At 48.7% G+C, this 19,424-nt stretch overlaps 2 long non-coding RNA genes across 2 annotated transcripts in view; one reads left to right on the top strand and one right to left on the bottom strand.

The window, feature by feature from the left end:
• Nucleotides 1-3,308: 3,308 nt before the first annotated feature.
• LOC144409462 (uncharacterized) overlaps nt 3,309-19,424 on the bottom strand; it is a 35,049-nt gene continuing 18,933 nt past the window's right edge. Inside the window, exon 3 of the long non-coding RNA XR_013467908.1 lies at nt 3,309-4,173. This is a non-coding gene — a long non-coding RNA (uncharacterized LOC144409462). The remainder of the gene's footprint in view (nt 4,174-19,424) is intronic.
• LOC144409460 (uncharacterized) lies at nt 4,966-19,396 on the top strand. The gene is made up of 2 exons (XR_013467905.1): nt 4,966-19,149; nt 19,244-19,396. It is a non-coding gene; the product is annotated as an uncharacterized LOC144409460 (long non-coding RNA).

The following is a 19,424-nucleotide window of genomic DNA, read 5'->3' as shown; positions in this document are numbered from 1 at the left end:
ACCCTAACCCTAACCCTAACCCTAACCCTAACCCTAACCCTAACCCTAACCCTAACCCTAACCCTAACCCTAACCCTAACCCTAACCCTAACCCTAACCCTAACCCTAACCCTAACCCTAACCCTAACCCTAACCCTAACCCTAACCCTAACCCTAACCCTAACCCTAACCCTAACCCTAACCCTAACCCTAACCCCCTAACCCTAACCCTAACCCTAACCCTAACCCTAACCCTAACCCTAACCCTAACCCTAACCCTAACCCAGCCGCAACAGCCCCGCTTTCAGCAGAACGCACCGCCACGTTTCCAGCGACAGCAGCCCCGCTATCCACGCGACACCTACGCGAACGCTGTCCGGAGACCCGTGGATCGGGGAGGCGCCCCGCGGTGGCGCTATGATGGCGGCCAGGATGACAGGTACACGGGACGTCCCGCTAACCGCGGTCCCCGTCCAAGACCCGCACAGCCCCGGTCCTTCGACTCCCGCTTTCAACGCCCTCCCTATAGTAATAATAGCAATAACAATAGCAACGTAAATAGCAATAACACACGGTACCAGCGAAACCAGAACCAGAACAATGAGGGCGCTCAGAATAGGCCCAGATCTGACGACCCACTTTTCACTGTTAAATGCCGGATCCTTCATAAGATCATTAAAGCGGCACATCATTTTTCTAACATTGTTATAACACACCCACCGGTCACGATCGCTAGAATGACCCAGCAGTTAGCCGCATTCATTAAGCCGGCTATTCCCAACACGGCCACGCAGATGCTTATTGAAGGCAACGCCAAGAACTGGGAGCACACTGCGTTGGTCATTTTACAGGACCACTATGAGTCTGTGATAATGGAGGAAATCCGGAACCTTCACAGACTCAATAGTCCAGAGTGGAGTGACCCGTTCGAGGTGGCGGCAGCCTGGGCCAAAAGGCAGTTTGGCCGCAGACTCGGCCCGGACACATTAAAAGAGGCCAGAGAGACAATTGTGGACTGGATGGCCGGTCTGGCGGTAGATGAGCCAATACAGGCCCCTGCAGCGGCGGCGCCGGCGACAACAGCAGCACCAGCGGCCCAGACTGACCCGGCGAGTCATCCCCTGAGGCGAGTGAGACCTGTGGCCAGAGCGGAACCGGTAAACGCACCGCCCACACACACTATCGAGGCCCAGAGACGCCCAGACTCACCTCAGCCCGCCGCAGCAGCAGCAGCACCTGTGGCACCTGTCATCACCACGACGGCGGCCCAGGTCCACGCGGGGCCGCATGCTCCAGCGGCGGCGCTGGTGACGCCCTCCTCACCAGTGACGGCAGAACGGCGGCCCAGCACTCCTCCACTGATCCAGAACCTGTTAGACTTCCCGATCGAGGTTAGTTTCAACTCTGACACCCTCTCCCCCGACACGCCACAGTCGGCAGGGGGCTCACAGCAGGTGGTTTCACCCACTCCGTCTTCCCAGCTGCCCCGGCCACAGAGACTGAACTTTCGTAGACCACAGTTCACGATAGAACTTTCACCCAGCTCGTCGTCAGTGGCTTCAGCAGAGGCAGCAGCAGCAGCAGAGACGGAGGCGGAGGAGGCAGCAGCAACAGCGCCATCATCAGCAGCGACATCACCGCCGACACCTCCACCGGCGGCAGCGACGCCCTCAATATCTGCTGTATGGTCCTTCGCACCGCGTAATCCGTGTGTGGCCCCGAACACGGACGAGGTGGAGTTCTCCCAGAGGAACCTGGAGGAGCTGGTGCAGCAGGAGGCGAGAGAGCCGTGGTCCCGGATGCAGAGGGACGTGAGGCACGTTCCCTTAACGCCCATCAGCACCACCAGGTTGAGGACAGCGGTGCAGACCCAGCTGATCCGGCCGGTGGCCACTCCCACTTCCGGCCTGCAGACACCGCAGGGAGCTCAGCGACCATGCAGACACCAGTCCACCGCGCGGAAGGCACAGGATTGGAGTCTCCATGTGACCAGGAAGTGGCTCATCATTGGAGACTCCAATGTGTACAAACTGCCAGCCCACAACATCGAGGATCTGCAGGTGGATGCTTTTCCAGGGGGCACCTTCAGGAACGCAGATCTCCTGATGAACAAGACGACCTCTGAGGTCACGGTGCAGAAGGTCATTTTGGCCTTCGGCATTAACAACCGTGTCCAAAAAACGCAGGAGACGGCCATCAAACAGCTGCAGAGGGCCCTCCGAAGCGTTAGACTGACTTTTCCATCTGCTGACGTTTTTGTGCCACAGGTCAACTTCTCCGGAGATCTTCCCCCGAAGGAGAAACTGCGCCTCACACATCTGAACACTGCTATTGCGAGAATGTGTGAGTACATCCCAGCGCTGCCAGCAGGTCTCTTTCACACAGGTCCGGATCACATCCACTGGACCCGAGCCACAGCTGCCCGCATATTTGACAATTGGGTTCACTACTTAAACTAATTGTCCCCATAAACCTGCCTACTCAGGAGGGGGATAAGTTAGTCATCAACCTCACTAAGAACTTTAAACTCACTGAAGCACAGCGCACTCTCCTTGGCAGGGGGTTAAATTTCATTCCCACAAAGGGAACTAATAAACAGATTGTAGAGCAGAGCCGCTTTGATCTACAGCAGTATCACAGGAGGTTAAAGCTGGCGGCTTATTTTGAAAACTCGAGAGAGTGTGAACGACTCCCGTTCATTTATAAATCGTCCTGGGCTCCTGTACAGGCACAAATACCACACACCATAACTGCTCTAATACAATCAGACATTCGGTATTTTAACACACGCTTCAAAATTCATCACGTGCCGCCTAACCTCAGTAGGGAGGAAGTGCGGGCACTTGATGAACTAGTTAATAACAAACACATAGTTATTAAACCAGCAGATAAGGGCAGCTCTATAGTGATCTTGGACAGGGAGCAATATTTATGGGAAGGCTACAGACAGCTTAATGATCCCAAATACTACACCAAATTGACCCACCCCATTTATCCAAACACTGTCCCGATTGTAAATAAAATCATCCTAACTCTACATGAGAAGAAGTTTATTAATCTGAAACAAAAGCATTATTTAATGGGTGACGCTGTACCTAGAGCCAGATTATTCTATATGCTGCCCAAAATACACAAGGACCCTGCCAAGTGGAGTAAACCACATGAAATCCCTCCCGGCAGGCCCATCGTGTCTGACTGCAGCAGTGAGACTTATCACACTGCAGAGTACCTCGACCACTTTTTGAATCCTCTGTCGACCACACACCCGAGTTACATAAAGGACACGTACCACTTTGTAGAGATAATTAAAAGACTCCGCATTCCGGACAACTCAATTTTATTCACCATAGATATTGATAGTCTCTATACAAACATTGACATAAAAGAAGGCATGCAGGCCGTTAAGAATTCATTTCGGAAACACCCCGACAAAAAGCGACCAGAAAAAGAATTATTACAGTTACTGGAGATCAATCTGACCCAAAATGATTTTGAATTTAATGGGGAATTTTTCCTTCAAATCAAGGGTACAGCGATGGGGAAGAAGTTTGCTCCTGCATACGCTAACATTTTTATGGCTGAGTGGGAGGAATCAGTCCTGAAAATATGTCCTAAAAAGCCACTGCATTATTATAGATATTTGGACGACATCTGGGGTGTGTGGCCCCACTCGAGGGAGGATTTTGAAGTGTTTCTGTGCACCCTCAACAATCACAATCAGTCTATTAAAATTAAATCCACCGACAATTTGACTTCTGTTGATTTTCTGGACACCACAACGTTTAAAAGTAACACATTTAAGGAAACCCACACATTGGACATTAAGGTATTTTTTAAGGAGACAGACACACATGCTCTGCTCTTCAAGACCAGCTTCCACCCAAAGCACACATATGCTGGCTTAATCAAATCCCAACTGTTGAGGTTTCACAGAATATGCAGCAGAGAGGAGGATTTCCGTGTTGCAGTCGGGGTGCTCTTTCACGCTTTGTCCACCAGGGGGTACTCTAGGACCTTTCTTAGAAAATGCCAGAGGTCATTTCTAGAGAAGAAGCCTATTACTGTGGGCTCCAGTCTCCCCTTTGTCACCACGTATTCACCTTCCACCATGGCATTGGTCAGAGGATGCAGAAGGAGATTCCTCTCCCACACCACAGGGTCTTCTGTCCTGCAGGACCACAGGATCATCCCGGCCTACAGGAGAAACAAGAATTTACTGGACTATCTGGTAAAGGCCAAATTAAAACCTCTGCACAGCATTAAGGGGAGAGGTCAGAGTGATGCCTTTTATAAACACAGAAAATGGCTGCAAAGCCACAGCACGGGAGACGTTTTCCTGAACTCAGCCAGGGGAAACACCAAGTCTAAGAACTGTGTTTACCTCATCACGTGTGTACAATGTGGATTACAATATGTGGGGGAGACGGGGAACACCATCGCGACCCGCTTCACACAACACAAACACAACATCATTAAAAAGAAAAAAACACTGACGCCACTTGTGGCACATTTTATTTCGCACGGTTGGAAATCTGTGTCTGTGTGTGTGATCCAGATGAACCCCGGATGGAGCGCTCCCCAGAGGAGGAGAGCGGAGAGGGGCTGGATCAATAAATTAAAAACCAGGTATCCTAAGGGCTTAAATGAGGACTAAGAGCTGCGGGCTGTGAGGCAGTGCTGGACAGTGCACAGATGGTCCTGCTCGCAGGTCCATCCAAAACTATTTATTCCCTAACCCCTAACCCTAACCCTAACCCCTAACCCTAACCCTAACCCTAACCCTAACCCTAACCCTAACCCTAACCCTAACCCTAACCCCTAACCCTAACCCTAACCCTAACCCTAACCCTAACCCTAACCCCTAACCCTAACCCTAACCCTAACCCTAACCCTAACCCTAACCCCTAACCCTAACCCTAACCCTAACCCTAACCCTAACCCTAACCCTAACCCTAACCCTAACCCTAACCCTAACCCTAACCCTAACCCTAACCCTAACCCCTAACCCTAACCCTAACCCCTAACCCTAACCCTAACCCTAACCCTAACCCTAACCCTAACCCCTAACCCTAACCCTAACCCTAACCCTAACCCTAACCCTAACCCTAATCACAACCACAGTGACTCACCTGCAATCCACTAACATGGACTATTTCATACTTTAATATGTATTCCTGCTATTAGGATTCTTCATCTGTGTGTACAATACTGTTTGCAATTATTTAAGAGACAAAGTTAACTCCCAGAATGTTATGCATATTTATATACAGGACGTAGCTCAAAATGAAGCACAATTTGATTCCTAGTAATGTTTGCAACTCTGGTGAAGGTATGACAAATGTATAATTATTATAATGCACTGTATTGATAACGCCAATAGGGATGACTTTATGCTTGAAGGCAACATTGAAGGGCAATGGACCCATTCTTCAGTGGTTTGTATCTTATCAGTGTGGTTTTAGATGAGACACCGGAAGGTGACCGGATGTCGTCATACCCAGCTGTATTATCATTGGCTCCGCTTCTTCTTCTCTCTCTCTCTCCTGGACCGTTGGTGGAGTAACATCTCCCCGTCCTTGGCTCCCGTTATGTAGCCGCTAACTGCTGTTTATTGTCCCTGAAGAAGACCTAAACCTGGTCGAAACGTTGGATGTACAGTAAGACGATTCTCATGTTTTGTCGGGCTCAAGAAAAATAAACGGCAAAGAACAATCCTTTCTCCGTTTTTTTTGCTAAAAGCTAAGTCATGCTGGAGCTAAATGCTAATGCTAAGCGGGCCTATAAGCTAACTGAGGCTATCCTAGCACAGCCCGCTAGCGAGTCCATAGACATTGAGGCGTATCACGCACAACATGAGGCGAACGCGAACGCGGCACGACGTATGATGATGCAATAACATCGAAGCAAGGGGGCCGGAGAGGAGAGAGACGACGCACACGCGATGACCTGCGAACCGAGCCACGCCGCTGAGACCAGTCCAGGTGCAGCGTCAGCTAAACCGCAACACGGACGGCTGCTGATGAAGGTGACGGCTTCGTGTTTACGTTTACAAAATCAATAACAGTTTAATAACAGAAAGCTGGAGGCTGGAGACGGAGGACAACAGGAGGCTGCGTGGATGTTCGGGACTGCGGGACCTGTCCGGTTTGATGGACCGTGCACCGACAGTGGTCTTCGGACCGCTGTCCCAACCCTTTCACCCCTAACCAGCCAGTGCCTCGCCGGTCTGGGTCCTGTCTTCGCTGGACGTCTGTGCGGTCCCCGATGTTCCTGTCCCTAAGCCTAACCACAGAGGTTTTAAGCCCTAATCACAACCACAGTGACTCACCTGCAATCCACTAACATGGACTATTTCATACTTTAATATGTATTCCTGCTATTAGGATTCTTCATCTGTGTGTACAATACTGTTTGCAATTATTTAAGAGACAAAGTTAACTCCCAGAATGTTATGCATATTTATATACAGGACGTAGCTCAAAATGAAGCACAATTTGATTCCTAGTAATGTTTGCAACTCTGGTGAAGGTATGACAAATGTATAATTATTATAATGCACTGTATTGATAACGCCAATAGGGATGACTTTATGCTTGAAGGCAACATTGAAGGGCAATGGACCCATTCTTCAGTGGTTTGTATCTTATCAGTGTGGTTTTAGATGAGACACCGGAAGGTGACCGGATGTCGTCATACCCAGCTGTATTATCATTGGCTCCGCTTCTTCTTCTCTCTCTCTCTCCTGGACCGTTGGTGGAGTAACATCTCCCCGTCCTTGGCTCCCGTTATGTAGCCGCTAACTGCTGTTTATTGTCCCTGAAGAAGACCTAAACCTGGTCGAAACGTTGGATGTACAGTAAGACGATTCTCATGTTTTGTCGGGCTCAAGAAAAATAAACGGCAAAGAACAATCCTTTCTCCGTTTTTTTTGCTAAAAGCTAAGTCATGCTGGAGCTAAATGCTAATGCTAAGCGGGCCTATAAGCTAACTGAGGCTATCCTAGCACAGCCCGCTAGCGAGTCCATAGACATTGAGGCGTATCACGCACAACATGAGGCGAACGCGAACGCGGCACGACGTATGATGATGCAATAACATCGAAGCAAGGGGGCCGGAGAGGAGAGAGACGACGCACACGCGATGACCTGCGAACCGAGCCACGCCGCTGAGACCAGTCCAGGTGCAGCGTCAGCTAAACCGCAACACGGACGGCTGCTGATGAAGGTGACGGCTTCGTGTTTACGTTTACAAAATCAATAACAGTTTAATAACAGAAAGCTGGAGGCTGGAGACGGAGGACAACAGGAGGCTGCGTGGATGTTCGGGACTGCGGGACCTGTCCGGTTTGATGGACCGTGCACCGACAGTGGTCTTCGGACCGCTGTCCCAACCCTTTCACCCCTAACCAGCCAGTGCCTCGCCGGTCTGGGTCCTGTCTTCGCTGGACGTCTGTGCGGTCCCCGATGTTCCTGTCCCTAAGCCTAACCACAGAGGTTTTAAGCCCTAATCACAACCACAGTGACTCACCTGCAATCCACTAACATGGACTATTTCATACTTTAATATGTATTCCTGCTATTAGGATTCTTCATCTGTGTGTACAATACTGTTTGCAATTATTTAAGAGACAAAGTTAACTCCCAGAATGTTATGCATATTTATATACAGGACGTAGCTCAAAATGAAGCACAATTTGATTCCTAGTAATGTTTGCAACTCTGGTGAAGGTATGACAAATGTATAATTATTATAATGCACTGTATTGATAACGCCAATAGGGATGACTTTATGCTTGAAGGCAACATTGAAGGGCAATGGACCCATTCTTCAGTGGTTTGTATCTTATCAGTGTGGTTTTAGATGAGACACCGGAAGGTGACCGGATGTCGTCATACCCAGCTGTATTATCATTGGCTCCGCTTCTTCTTCTCTCTCTCTCTCCTGGACCGTTGGTGGAGTAACATCTCCCCGTCCTTGGCTCCCGTTATGTAGCCGCTAACTGCTGTTTATTGTCCCTGAAGAAGACCTAAACCTGGTCGAAACGTTGGATGTACAGTAAGACGATTCTCATGTTTTGTCGGGCTCAAGAAAAATAAACGGCAAAGAACAATCCTTTCTCCGTTTTTTTTGCTAAAAGCTAAGTCATGCTGGAGCTAAATGCTAATGCTAAGCGGGCCTATAAGCTAACTGAGGCTATCCTAGCACAGCCCGCTAGCGAGTCCATAGACATTGAGGCGTATCACGCACAACATGAGGCGAACGCGAACGCGGCACGACGTATGATGATGCAATAACATCGAAGCAAGGGGGCCGGAGAGGAGAGAGACGACGCACACGCGATGACCTGCGAACCGAGCCACGCCGCTGAGACCAGTCCAGGTGCAGCGTCAGCTAAACCGCAACACGGACGGCTGCTGATGAAGGTGACGGCTTCGTGTTTACGTTTACAAAATCAATAACAGTTTAATAACAGAAAGCTGGAGGCTGGAGACGGAGGACAACAGGAGGCTGCGTGGATGTTCGGGACTGCGGGACCTGTCCGGTTTGATGGACCGTGCACCGACAGTGGTCTTCGGACCGCTGTCCCAACCCTTTCACCCCTAACCAGCCAGTGCCTCGCCGGTCTGGGTCCTGTCTTCGCTGGACGTCTGTGCGGTCCCCGATGTTCCTGTCCCTAAGCCTAACCACAGAGGTTTTAAGCCCTAATCACAACCACAGTGACTCACCTGCAATCCACTAACATGGACTATTTCATACTTTAATATGTATTCCTGCTATTAGGATTCTTCATCTGTGTGTACAATACTGTTTGCAATTATTTAAGAGACAAAGTTAACTCCCAGAATGTTATGCATATTTATATACAGGACGTAGCTCAAAATGAAGCACAATTTGATTCCTAGTAATGTTTGCAACTCTGGTGAAGGTATGACAAATGTATAATTATTATAATGCACTGTATTGATAACGCCAATAGGGATGACTTTATGCTTGAAGGCAACATTGAAGGGCAATGGACCCATTCTTCAGTGGTTTGTATCTTATCAGTGTGGTTTTAGATGAGACACCGGAAGGTGACCGGATGTCGTCATACCCAGCTGTATTATCATTGGCTCCGCTTCTTCTTCTCTCTCTCTCTCCTGGACCGTTGGTGGAGTAACATCTCCCCGTCCTTGGCTCCCGTTATGTAGCCGCTAACTGCTGTTTATTGTCCCTGAAGAAGACCTAAACCTGGTCGAAACGTTGGATGTACAGTAAGACGATTCTCATGTTTTGTCGGGCTCAAGAAAAATAAACGGCAAAGAACAATCCTTTCTCCGTTTTTTTTGCTAAAAGCTAAGTCATGCTGGAGCTAAATGCTAATGCTAAGCGGGCCTATAAGCTAACTGAGGCTATCCTAGCACAGCCCGCTAGCGAGTCCATAGACATTGAGGCGTATCACGCACAACATGAGGCGAACGCGAACGCGGCACGACGTATGATGATGCAATAACATCGAAGCAAGGGGGCCGGAGAGGAGAGAGACGACGCACACGCGATGACCTGCGAACCGAGCCACGCCGCTGAGACCAGTCCAGGTGCAGCGTCAGCTAAACCGCAACACGGACGGCTGCTGATGAAGGTGACGGCTTCGTGTTTACGTTTACAAAATCAATAACAGTTTAATAACAGAAAGCTGGAGGCTGGAGACGGAGGACAACAGGAGGCTGCGTGGATGTTCGGGACTGCGGGACCTGTCCGGTTTGATGGACCGTGCACCGACAGTGGTCTTCGGACCGCTGTCCCAACCCTTTCACCCCTAACCAGCCAGTGCCTCGCCGGTCTGGGTCCTGTCTTCGCTGGACGTCTGTGCGGTCCCCGATGTTCCTGTCCCTAAGCCTAACCACAGAGGTTTTAAGCCCTAATCACAACCACAGTGACTCACCTGCAATCCACTAACATGGACTATTTCATACTTTAATATGTATTCCTGCTATTAGGATTCTTCATCTGTGTGTACAATACTGTTTGCAATTATTTAAGAGACAAAGTTAACTCCCAGAATGTTATGCATATTTATATACAGGACGTAGCTCAAAATGAAGCACAATTTGATTCCTAGTAATGTTTGCAACTCTGGTGAAGGTATGACAAATGTATAATTATTATAATGCACTGTATTGATAACGCCAATAGGGATGACTTTATGCTTGAAGGCAACATTGAAGGGCAATGGACCCATTCTTCAGTGGTTTGTATCTTATCAGTGTGGTTTTAGATGAGACACCGGAAGGTGACCGGATGTCGTCATACCCAGCTGTATTATCATTGGCTCCGCTTCTTCTTCTCTCTCTCTCTCCTGGACCGTTGGTGGAGTAACATCTCCCCGTCCTTGGCTCCCGTTATGTAGCCGCTAACTGCTGTTTATTGTCCCTGAAGAAGACCTAAACCTGGTCGAAACGTTGGATGTACAGTAAGACGATTCTCATGTTTTGTCGGGCTCAAGAAAAATAAACGGCAAAGAACAATCCTTTCTCCGTTTTTTTTGCTAAAAGCTAAGTCATGCTGGAGCTAAATGCTAATGCTAAGCGGGCCTATAAGCTAACTGAGGCTATCCTAGCACAGCCCGCTAGCGAGTCCATAGACATTGAGGCGTATCACGCACAACATGAGGCGAACGCGAACGCGGCACGACGTATGATGATGCAATAACATCGAAGCAAGGGGGCCGGAGAGGAGAGAGACGACGCACACGCGATGACCTGCGAACCGAGCCACGCCGCTGAGACCAGTCCAGGTGCAGCGTCAGCTAAACCGCAACACGGACGGCTGCTGATGAAGGTGACGGCTTCGTGTTTACGTTTACAAAATCAATAACAGTTTAATAACAGAAAGCTGGAGGCTGGAGACGGAGGACAACAGGAGGCTGCGTGGATGTTCGGGACTGCGGGACCTGTCCGGTTTGATGGACCGTGCACCGACAGTGGTCTTCGGACCGCTGTCCCAACCCTTTCACCCCTAACCAGCCAGTGCCTCGCCGGTCTGGGTCCTGTCTTCGCTGGACGTCTGTGCGGTCCCCGATGTTCCTGTCCCTAAGCCTAACCACAGAGGTTTTAAGCCCTAATCACAACCACAGTGACTCACCTGCAATCCACTAACATGGACTATTTCATACTTTAATATGTATTCCTGCTATTAGGATTCTTCATCTGTGTGTACAATACTGTTTGCAATTATTTAAGAGACAAAGTTAACTCCCAGAATGTTATGCATATTTATATACAGGACGTAGCTCAAAATGAAGCACAATTTGATTCCTAGTAATGTTTGCAACTCTGGTGAAGGTATGACAAATGTATAATTATTATAATGCACTGTATTGATAACGCCAATAGGGATGACTTTATGCTTGAAGGCAACATTGAAGGGCAATGGACCCATTCTTCAGTGGTTTGTATCTTATCAGTGTGGTTTTAGATGAGACACCGGAAGGTGACCGGATGTCGTCATACCCAGCTGTATTATCATTGGCTCCGCTTCTTCTTCTCTCTCTCTCTCCTGGACCGTTGGTGGAGTAACATCTCCCCGTCCTTGGCTCCCGTTATGTAGCCGCTAACTGCTGTTTATTGTCCCTGAAGAAGACCTAAACCTGGTCGAAACGTTGGATGTACAGTAAGACGATTCTCATGTTTTGTCGGGCTCAAGAAAAATAAACGGCAAAGAACAATCCTTTCTCCGTTTTTTTTGCTAAAAGCTAAGTCATGCTGGAGCTAAATGCTAATGCTAAGCGGGCCTATAAGCTAACTGAGGCTATCCTAGCACAGCCCGCTAGCGAGTCCATAGACATTGAGGCGTATCACGCACAACATGAGGCGAACGCGAACGCGGCACGACGTATGATGATGCAATAACATCGAAGCAAGGGGGCCGGAGAGGAGAGAGACGACGCACACGCGATGACCTGCGAACCGAGCCACGCCGCTGAGACCAGTCCAGGTGCAGCGTCAGCTAAACCGCAACACGGACGGCTGCTGATGAAGGTGACGGCTTCGTGTTTACGTTTACAAAATCAATAACAGTTTAATAACAGAAAGCTGGAGGCTGGAGACGGAGGACAACAGGAGGCTGCGTGGATGTTCGGGACTGCGGGACCTGTCCGGTTTGATGGACCGTGCACCGACAGTGGTCTTCGGACCGCTGTCCCAACCCTTTCACCCCTAACCAGCCAGTGCCTCGCCGGTCTGGGTCCTGTCTTCGCTGGACGTCTGTGCGGTCCCCGATGTTCCTGTCCCTAAGCCTAACCACAGAGGTTTTAAGCCCTAATCACAACCACAGTGACTCACCTGCAATCCACTAACATGGACTATTTCATACTTTAATATGTATTCCTGCTATTAGGATTCTTCATCTGTGTGTACAATACTGTTTGCAATTATTTAAGAGACAAAGTTAACTCCCAGAATGTTATGCATATTTATATACAGGACGTAGCTCAAAATGAAGCACAATTTGATTCCTAGTAATGTTTGCAACTCTGGTGAAGGTATGACAAATGTATAATTATTATAATGCACTGTATTGATAACGCCAATAGGGATGACTTTATGCTTGAAGGCAACATTGAAGGGCAATGGACCCATTCTTCAGTGGTTTGTATCTTATCAGTGTGGTTTTAGATGAGACACCGGAAGGTGACCGGATGTCGTCATACCCAGCTGTATTATCATTGGCTCCGCTTCTTCTTCTCTCTCTCTCTCCTGGACCGTTGGTGGAGTAACATCTCCCCGTCCTTGGCTCCCGTTATGTAGCCGCTAACTGCTGTTTATTGTCCCTGAAGAAGACCTAAACCTGGTCGAAACGTTGGATGTACAGTAAGACGATTCTCATGTTTTGTCGGGCTCAAGAAAAATAAACGGCAAAGAACAATCCTTTCTCCGTTTTTTTTGCTAAAAGCTAAGTCATGCTGGAGCTAAATGCTAATGCTAAGCGGGCCTATAAGCTAACTGAGGCTATCCTAGCACAGCCCGCTAGCGAGTCCATAGACATTGAGGCGTATCACGCACAACATGAGGCGAACGCGAACGCGGCACGACGTATGATGATGCAATAACATCGAAGCAAGGGGGCCGGAGAGGAGAGAGACGACGCACACGCGATGACCTGCGAACCGAGCCACGCCGCTGAGACCAGTCCAGGTGCAGCGTCAGCTAAACCGCAACACGGACGGCTGCTGATGAAGGTGACGGCTTCGTGTTTACGTTTACAAAATCAATAACAGTTTAATAACAGAAAGCTGGAGGCTGGAGACGGAGGACAACAGGAGGCTGCGTGGATGTTCGGGACTGCGGGACCTGTCCGGTTTGATGGACCGTGCACCGACAGTGGTCTTCGGACCGCTGTCCCAACCCTTTCACCCCTAACCAGCCAGTGCCTCGCCGGTCTGGGTCCTGTCTTCGCTGGACGTCTGTGCGGTCCCCGATGTTCCTGTCCCTAAGCCTAACCACAGAGGTTTTAAGCCCTAATCACAACCACAGTGACTCACCTGCAATCCACTAACATGGACTATTTCATACTTTAATATGTATTCCTGCTATTAGGATTCTTCATCTGTGTGTACAATACTGTTTGCAATTATTTAAGAGACAAAGTTAACTCCCAGAATGTTATGCATATTTATATACAGGACGTAGCTCAAAATGAAGCACAATTTGATTCCTAGTAATGTTTGCAACTCTGGTGAAGGTATGACAAATGTATAATTATTATAATGCACTGTATTGATAACGCCAATAGGGATGACTTTATGCTTGAAGGCAACATTGAAGGGCAATGGACCCATTCTTCAGTGGTTTGTATCTTATCAGTGTGGTTTTAGATGAGACACCGGAAGGTGACCGGATGTCGTCATACCCAGCTGTATTATCATTGGCTCCGCTTCTTCTTCTCTCTCTCTCTCCTGGACCGTTGGTGGAGTAACATCTCCCCGTCCTTGGCTCCCGTTATGTAGCCGCTAACTGCTGTTTATTGTCCCTGAAGAAGACCTAAACCTGGTCGAAACGTTGGATGTACAGTAAGACGATTCTCATGTTTTGTCGGGCTCAAGAAAAATAAACGGCAAAGAACAATCCTTTCTCCGTTTTTTTTGCTAAAAGCTAAGTCATGCTGGAGCTAAATGCTAATGCTAAGCGGGCCTATAAGCTAACTGAGGCTATCCTAGCACAGCCCGCTAGCGAGTCCATAGACATTGAGGCGTATCACGCACAACATGAGGCGAACGCGAACGCGGCACGACGTATGATGATGCAATAACATCGAAGCAAGGGGGCCGGAGAGGAGAGAGACGACGCACACGCGATGACCTGCGAACCGAGCCACGCCGCTGAGACCAGTCCAGGTGCAGCGTCAGCTAAACCGCAACACGGACGGCTGCTGATGAAGGTGACGGCTTCGTGTTTACGTTTACAAAATCAATAACAGTTTAATAACAGAAAGCTGGAGGCTGGAGACGGAGGACAACAGGAGGCTGCGTGGATGTTCGGGACTGCGGGACCTGTCCGGTTTGATGGACCGTGCACCGACAGTGGTCTTCGGACCGCTGTCCCAACCCTTTCACCCCTAACCAGCCAGTGCCTCGCCGGTCTGGGTCCTGTCTTCGCTGGACGTCTGTGCGGTCCCCGATGTTCCTGTCCCTAAGCCTAACCACAGAGGTTTTAAGCCCTAATCACAACCACAGTGACTCACCTGCAATCCACTAACATGGACTATTTCATACTTTAATATGTATTCCTGCTATTAGGATTCTTCATCTGTGTGTACAATACTGTTTGCAATTATTTAAGAGACAAAGTTAACTCCCAGAATGTTATGCATATTTATATACAGGACGTAGCTCAAAATGAAGCACAATTTGATTCCTAGTAATGTTTGCAACTCTGGTGAAGGTATGACAAATGTATAATTATTATAATGCACTGTATTGATAACGCCAATAGGGATGACTTTATGCTTGAAGGCAACATTGAAGGGCAATGGACCCATTCTTCAGTGGTTTGTATCTTATCAGTGTGGTTTTAGATGAGACACCGGAAGGTGACCGGATGTCGTCATACCCAGCTGTATTATCATTGGCTCCGCTTCTTCTTCTCTCTCTCTCTCCTGGACCGTTGGTGGAGTAACATCTCCCCGTCCTTGGCTCCCGTTATGTAGCCGCTAACTGCTGTTTATTGTCCCTGAAGAAGACCTAAACCTGGTCGAAACGTTGGATGTACAGTAAGACGATTCTCATGTTTTGTCGGGCTCAAGAAAAATAAACGGCAAAGAACAATCCTTTCTCCGTTTTTTTTGCTAAAAGCTAAGTCATGCTGGAGCTAAATGCTAATGCTAAGCGGGCCTATAAGCTAACTGAGGCTATCCTAGCACAGCCCGCTAGCGAGTCCATAGACATTGAGGCGTATCACGCACAACATGAGGCGAACGCGAACGCGGCACGACGTATGATGATGCAATAACATCGAAGCAAGGGGGCCGGAGAGGAGAGAGACGACGCACACGCGATGACCTGCGAACCGAGCCACGCCGCTGAGACCAGTCCAGGTGCAGCGTCAGCTAAACCGCAACACGGACGGCTGCTGATGAAGGTGACGGCTTCGTGTTTACGTTTACAAAATCAATAACAGTTTAATAACAGAAAGCTGGAGGCTGGAGACGGAGGACAACAGGAGGCTGCGTGGATGTTCGGGACTGCGGGACCTGTCCGGTTTGATGGACCGTGCACCGACAGTGGTCTTCGGACCGCTGTCCCAACCCTTTCACCCCTAACCAGCCAGTGCCTCGCCGGTCTGGGTCCTGTCTTCGCTGGACGTCTGTGCGGTCCCCGATGTTCCTGTCCCTAAGCCTAACCACAGAGGTTTTAAGCCCTAATCACAACCACAGTGACTCACCTGCAATCCACTAACATGGACTATTTCATACTTTAATATGTATTCCTGCTATTAGGATTCTTCATCTGTGTGTACAATACTGTTTGCAATTATTTAAGAGACAAAGTTAACTCCCAGAATGTTATGCATATTTATATACAGGACGTAGCTCAAAATGAAGCACAATTTGATTCCTAGTAATGTTTGCAACTCTGGTGAAGGTATGACAAATGTATAATTATTATAATGCACTGTATTGATAACGCCAATAGGGATGACTTTATGCTTGAAGGCAACATTGAAGGGCAATGGACCCATTCTTCAGTGGTTTGTATCTTATCAGTGTGGTTTTAGATGAGACACCGGAAGGTGACCGGATGTCGTCATACCCAGCTGTATTATCATTGGCTCCGCTTCTTCTTCTCTCTCTCTCTCCTGGACCGTTGGTGGAGTAACATCTCCCCGTCCTTGGCTCCCGTTATGTAGCCGCTAACTGCTGTTTATTGTCCCTGAAGAAGACCTAAACCTGGTCGAAACGTTGGATGTACAGTAAGACGATTCTCATGTTTTGTCGGGCTCAAGAAAAATAAACGGCAAAGAACAATCCTTTCTCCGTTTTTTTTGCTAAAAGCTAAGTCATGCTGGAGCTAAATGCTAATGCTAAGCGGGCCTATAAGCTAACTGAGGCTATCCTAGCACAGCCCGCTAGCGAGTCCATAGACATTGAGGCGTATCACGCACAACATGAGGCGAACGCGAACGCGGCACGACGTATGATGATGCAATAACATCGAAGCAAGGGGGCCGGAGAGGAGAGAGACGACGCACACGCGATGACCTGCGAACCGAGCCACGCCGCTGAGACCAGTCCAGGTGCAGCGTCAGCTAAACCGCAACACGGACGGCTGCTGATGAAGGTGACGGCTTCGTGTTTACGTTTACAAAATCAATAACAGTTTAATAACAGAAAGCTGGAGGCTGGAGACGGAGGACAACAGGAGGCTGCGTGGATGTTCGGGACTGCGGGACCTGTCCGGTTTGATGGACCGTGCACCGACAGTGGTCTTCGGACCGCTGTCCCAACCCTTTCACCCCTAACCAGCCAGTGCCTCGCCGGTCTGGGTCCTGTCTTCGCTGGACGTCTGTGCGGTCCCCGATGTTCCTGTCCCTAAGCCTAACCACAGAGGTTTTAAGCCCTAATCACAACCACAGTGACTCACCTGCAATCCACTAACATGGACTATTTCATACTTTAATATGTATTCCTGCTATTAGGATTCTTCATCTGTGTGTACAATACTGTTTGCAATTATTTAAGAGACAAAGTTAACTCCCAGAATGTTATGCATATTTATATACAGGACGTAGCTCAAAATGAAGCACAATTTGATTCCTAGTAATGTTTGCAACTCTGGTGAAGGTATGACAAATGTATAATTATTATAATGCACTGTATTGATAACGCCAATAGGGATGACTTTATGCTTGAAGGCAACATTGAAGGGCAATGGACCCATTCTTCAGTGGTTTGTATCTTATCAGTGTGGTTTTAGATGAGACACCGGAAGGTGACCGGATGTCGTCATACCCAGCTGTATTATCATTGGCTCCGCTTCTTCTTCTCTCTCTCTCTCCTGGACCGTTGGTGGAGTAACATCTCCCCGTCCTTGGCTCCCGTTATGTAGCCGCTAACTGCTGTTTATTGTCCCTGAAGAAGACCTAAACCTGGTCGAAACGTTGGATGTACAGTAAGACGATTCTCATGTTTTGTCGGGCTCAAGAAAAATAAACGGCAAAGAACAATCCTTTCTCCGTTTTTTTTGCTAAAAGCTAAGTCATGCTGGAGCTAAATGCTAATGCTAAGCGGGCCTATAAGCTAACTGAGGCTATCCTAGCACAGCCCGCTAGCGAGTCCATAGACATTGAGGCGTATCACGCACAACATGAGGCGAACGCGAACGCGGCACGACGTATGATGATGCAATAACATCGAAGCAAGGGGGCCGGAGAGGAGAGAGACGACGCACACGCGATGACCTGCGAACCGAGCCACGCCGCTGAGACCAGTCCAGGTGCAGCGTCAGCTAAACCGCAACACGGACGGCTGCTGATGAAGGTGACGGCTTCGTGTTTACGTTTACAAAATCAATAACAGTTTAATAACAGAAAGCTGGAGGCTGGAGACGGAGGACAACAGGAGGCTGCGTGGATGTTCGGGACTGCGGGACCTGTCCGGTTTGATGGACCGTGCACCGACAGTGGTCTTCGGACCGCTGTCCCAACCCTTTCACCCCTAACCAGCCAGTGCCTCGCCGGTCTGGGTCCTGTCTTCGCTGGACGTCTGTGCGGTCCCCGATGTTCCTGTCCCTAAGCCTAACCACAGAGGTTTTAAGCCCTAATCACAACCACAGTGACTCACCTGCAATCCACTAACATGGACTATTTCATACTTTAATATGTATTCCTGCTATTAGGATTCTTCATCTGTGTGTACAATACTGTTTGCAATTATTTAAGAGACAAAGTTAACTCCCAGAATGTTATGCATATTTATATACAGGACGTAGCTCAAAATGAAGCACAATTTGATTCCTAGTAATGTTTGCAACTCTGGTGAAGGTATGACAAATGTATAATTATTATAATGCACTGTATTGATAACGCCAATAGGGATGACTTTATGCTTGAAGGCAACATTGAAGGGCAATGGACCCATTCTTCAGTGGTTTGTATCTTATCAGTGTGGTTTTAGATGAGACACCGGAAGGTGACCGGATGTCGTCATACCCAGCTGTATTATCATTGGCTCCGCTTCTTCTTCTCTCTCTCTCTCCTGGACCGTTGGTGGAGTAACATCTCCCCGTCCTTGGCTCCCGTTATGTAGCCGCTAACTGCTGTTTATTGTCCCTGAAGAAGACCTAAACCTGGTCGAAACGTTGGATGTACAGTAAGACGATTCTCATGTTTTGTCGGGCTCAAGAAAAATAAACGGCAAAGAACAATCCTTTCTCCGTTTTTTTTGCTAAAAGCTAAGTCATGCTGGAGCTAAATGCTAATGCTAAGCGGGCCTATAAGCTAACTGAGGCTATCCTAGCACAGCCCGCTAGCGAGTCCATAGACATTGAGGCGTATCACGCACAACATGAGGCGAACGCGAACGCGGCACGACGTATGATGATGCAATAACATCGAAGCAAGGGGGCCGGAGAGGAGAGAGACGACGCACACGCGATGACCTGCGAACCGAGCCACGCCGCTGAGACCAGTCCAGGTGCAGCGTCAGCTAAACCGCAACACGGACGGCTGCTGATGAAGGTGACGGCTTCGTGTTTACGTTTACAAAATCAATAACAGTTTAATAACAGAAAGCTGGAGGCTGGAGACGGAGGACAACAGGAGGCTGCGTGGATGTTCGGGACTGCGGGACCTGTCCGGTTTGATGGACCGTGCACCGACAGTGGTCTTCGGACCGCTGTCCCAACCCTTTCACCCCTAACCCTAACCCTAACCCTAACCCTGACCCTAACCCTAACCCTAACCCTAACC

The sequence above is a fragment of the Gasterosteus aculeatus genome, chromosome 6 (genome assembly GCF_964276395.1).
Source record: "Gasterosteus aculeatus chromosome 6, fGasAcu3.hap1.1, whole genome shotgun sequence".
In the NCBI taxonomy this organism is placed as follows: Eukaryota; Metazoa; Chordata; class Actinopteri; order Perciformes; family Gasterosteidae; genus Gasterosteus; species Gasterosteus aculeatus.
Note: the sequence above shows the minus strand (reverse complement) of the source record. Positions and strands in the feature narration are given on the sequence as shown.